This window comes from Mytilus californianus, unplaced genomic scaffold (genome assembly GCF_021869535.1).
Source record: "Mytilus californianus isolate M0D057914Y unplaced genomic scaffold, xbMytCali1.0.p SCAF_7, whole genome shotgun sequence".
In the NCBI taxonomy this organism is placed as follows: domain Eukaryota; kingdom Metazoa; phylum Mollusca; class Bivalvia; order Mytilida; family Mytilidae; genus Mytilus; species Mytilus californianus.
Genome location: NW_026262723.1, coordinates 54,421,648 through 54,426,053, shown reverse-complemented (window position 1 = coordinate 54,426,053; position 4,406 = coordinate 54,421,648). Strand labels below are relative to the sequence as shown.

At 31.2% G+C, this 4,406-nt stretch overlaps 1 long non-coding RNA gene across 1 annotated transcript; it reads left to right on the top strand.

Annotated features, from left to right (window-relative positions):
* Window positions 1-447: 447 nt before the first annotated feature.
* Window positions 448-3,884, top strand: LOC127707532 (uncharacterized). Its single transcript, XR_007984954.1, has 3 exons — window positions 448-737; window positions 2,514-2,573; window positions 3,812-3,884. It is a non-coding gene; the product is annotated as an uncharacterized LOC127707532 (long non-coding RNA).
* The last annotated feature ends 522 nt before the right edge of the window (window positions 3,885-4,406 follow it).

Genomic DNA, 4,406 nt, shown 5'->3' with positions numbered 1-4,406 from the left:
CAGAACTGATCAATTGATGAGCATATCCTTCTTCTTATGCGATTGTGTCTCATTTTGTGTTGATTAAAAGCCATGCATGGTTTGCATTAGATTTTTATAATGCTAGGAAACTTCATGCAATACGAGTTGTATACTAACATTTCAAAGAATTTCAATAATAAAAATTTCACACAAATAAAATTTTCAATTTAAAAAAAAAAGAGTTTATTCGGAAATGTTCTCTTGTTTGTTGGAGTAACCATATGTTATTGTAACTCTTGTATGTAGTACCAAATCATGGGGCATTCAGATTTCATATTAATTAATTAACAACTGTATATATTTGATTATTATATATCAAGGAAACAATTTTATCAATAATAAATAATTGTTTCAATTTAACGGTCTTTTCACTTTTCCAATACGCCAATTTTCATTCGTATTTCAGAAATTAATATTTGTATTTTTTGTGTTTGTAGGTTTGATCAATTATTCTCAGTCATGTCATAAAACGGACGAATCCATTTCGTTTACTGGGTGTTCCAAATATTATCTACAACTCAACAAAACCAGGTTTATGTTTGATAGAGAGTATGAAGACTGTTCCGCAGTATACAAAGAAGCACAAACATCAATTATAACTCTTTGTAACGAAAAGAACAATTCAGACATATGCACCTTCAATCTTTCTGAAGTAATCCGGAAATATCCAAGATGTTTTCAATCAAACACTCTTCTGCTTAACTATACATGTAAAGGTAATGTTTCACAAGGTTAAGGATGTTCGCTCCTCTTGTGTTTGAATTTTTGCCAGATATTCGGATTCCTCTGGTTTTATCCATGTAGTGCCATTAAAAATTGTGCCCATTAACCCCTACTTTTCTTTCCATAATTTGATGATATATAGTTTAAAATGTCATCTTTGAAAATCTTATGAAATCCTTGTTCATTTTTCACTGTTTTTGAAAGAAAAAAGGTGCCAATGTTAAATATATGAAAAATCTAGAGAGAATTATTTCCCGCCAAATTTTCAATGGCTTATATCTCGAAACCAATCACACGGACCCTAATTTTTTTCTGCTTTTTTAGTTTCTTTATACATAAATTATCAATTTATAACAGTATTTTAAAAAGCTTGTTATTTTGAAAATGAGGAGTGAACATCCTTAAACCAAAGTAACATTAATCAAAGACAAAGATCGATACATGTTCGTAGTAAACACTTTTATTACATGCACTTGTTATAGCTAATATAAAAATAATAAGATGTGATATGACTGCCAAGAAGACAGCAGTCCGCCAGAGACCTTGTGACGTAGATGTAAGCAAATATATGTCTTTGTATTGATCGTAATGTTCATTTTTACATGATATCGAGACAGGCATCCATATTGTTCTGGATATCTGTAAAGTCAAATCGTTTTTTAATATTTATACGAGAGGCAAAAGATACCAAAGGGACATTCAAACTTAAAGTCGAAAATAAACTGACAACGCCATGGCAAAAAAAGAAAAAAACCAAACGACAAACAACAGTACACATACACAACATAGAAAACTAAAGACTAAGCAACAAGATCCCCAACAAAAACCGGCACCCGTCGTGTTACTCATGTAAGTACAAATCCGGTGATAAGTCTAATTCATTAGGTCACATTCGGGAAAATGGAGGACGGGATTATGGTTACGACGATTGAAACATATCCATCTTCATCTGTGAAACAGAAACTTTCAAGGTATAAACGTTTCACTTTATTTGAAATGGAACAATAAATTGGGTGATGTAAAAAAAATAACGTTTTTTTTTATCTCGACTCGACTACACATCATTACACAGGACTGATTCGTGCAATTGTAGAATTCATTCAAAAAAACGGGTTGCATTCCGAACATGTACATTATATAGTATCTCCGGCATGTGCGTTTGGACTCCACAAGTCGATGCTCGCCATTTCTTTTTTTATACAAGATACAACGGAATAAGAACAGATTTGAAAGCTAGTTTAGATTAGCTTACCCTTCCGGGAATCACCTGAGATCACACCCTGTTTTTGACGGGTTTCGTGTTGCTCAGTCGTGAGTTTTCTATGTTGTGTCTTTTGTACTGTTGCGTTGTCAATTTATTTCGAATTATGAGTTTGAATGTCCATTGGTATCTTTCGCCTTTCTTTTAGAAAATTTGTCACATGATATGGATATATCACTCGTCTCCTCAGGATGTGATCACATGATGTAAATATTTCACTAGTCTTCTCAGGATGTGATCACATGAGTTATTTAGAGTATTGTCTCATTTTTATGCTATTTGTACATGCTGTAGATATATATAAAAGACTAAGCGATTTATTATTTCTTAATTTAAGGTAATATAGTTATCATATTTATACTGGAGAAGACTTCATATGTTAGGAAAACTTGCATCTTATCCCATTCGAATCCTTAATCAAATGAAATAGTTATAAACCAAATCAATTATAGCTCGACTATAACGATATTTGTGAAAATGTACATTTTTTTATTATCAATGATTTTAGAGAAAGTACCAACTACCTTATCTAATGATTCACAGGAGACAAATGTTTCACTAGACAGAGGTATGTAGATACAGTGGTTAAGCCAATATTTAGTATTTATATTTTAACACATACTATTTGAATGTTTATGTCTGTTTAATGCATGCAACATTAGTCTATTGGATGTAGAGAGGATGTTACAAATATCTTTATCTTTGATTATTTGAGCGCTAATCACAAAATATAAATTAAACCTGTGATATTATGTGCTTTTAAGTTAGCTTGTATTTTGAATACCCATATAATGTTATTGGTCATTTTAAATTCAAAAAGCGTTATTTTTTTGGGATTTTCAAATTCAATACCTTAAATTACTGTATTCAAAACGTTTATTAGCTTCATCCTAAATCACACATACTCAAAATCAAACGTGTCTGTGCCATAAAAAGAGCAGGAAAAATACAACGCAAAGGATCAAATACATCAATATAATGATAATAATGAATACATCAATACATGAATACAATTGTCAAGACGAACTATTTAAGTATGACTGCGAGGATCCTTCAAGACTAAATGTGATAGAGAGAGGAAAACAAAGTTTTAATAAAAACATATAGAAAAGGACTCTTTATCTACTTTATCAACTTCATCCAAATAAGATGTGTGGTACATGTATACGTCAATGAGATAGCATTCCAACGACACCAATATTCCGAACAACGTAATTCAAAAGTGATGTGTGGTACATGTATACGTCAATGCGATAGTATTCCAATGACACTAATATTTCGAACAAGTTTGTAGCTTAAATTATTTAAGATGTTTAAAGAACGGTACAGAATATTCTTTTCCTACATAAAGTAACCATACACGTTATTTGTTTTAGCAGAACATACTTTATTAAGTACAAAATTTAATACATTAACAACAATTAACTGTATTCATTCGCAATTCTAATGCAACATCGTTTGTAACGTTCATTTTGATTAGATAACGTCACCAATTTTCATGGCATCAATTCACAGCTGATGCTATGAAAACTTACGCGCAAGCGCAGACGACGTATGGCAGATTTTAAATGTATGATTTGACGTTGTTTTCTGTCAGTTTCATTAGAATGGAGATAACAATATTATATTTTAAGCTCCGACGGCATCAATTGGTGATTTGATGATCGCAAATACCCGTTTACTGGCTCCTCTAACGCGTCACCAGTAAACTTTATTTGCGACCATCAAATCACCAATTGATGCCGTTGGAGCTTAGAATACAATACAGTTATCTTCTAATAATAAAGCATTGTAAAATGTTTACAGGTTTAGTTGTCGGTATGGTTGTAGCGATCGTGTTGTTAGCGTGTGTTGTTGTTATTATTTGTCTCGTCAGAAGGTAATATTTTATGTTTATTTTAATTGCAATTGTTTCGGTTGAATCAAAGACGGATATTTTTTTTTCAAACATATCCGTGAATAACTGTGCTTCTTTTAAAATATGTGTAATTCTGTAAAATCTATATTTTCAAAGAATAACTTATTTTCAATAAATTGTTTCCCAGTTTTTTTTTTGTAGTTGCAGTTATAGTTAATACTATACGAACTAGCAATTGAAAATATATAAATATTAAGAATGACTATGAAATAGTAAAAAATTGTATCATGTATTATATAATTATCATTTAGGGGCGTACATAATATATACTATCAGAAGAAAGATGTTGAAAATCTTTAATTATCTTATAGCAGGAAACATCGATGTCATCATTGTTCACTGAACAAGTTTCCGTTCCGAGACATTCAAGTTAAAACGTGCTGATGCCCACCACATGTCAATATTGCTTTTTAAAATCTGTGTGGTAAACTTGTTTAAAACATACTTGTGTTATTGTTACGAAAATGCACTGCATATTACATG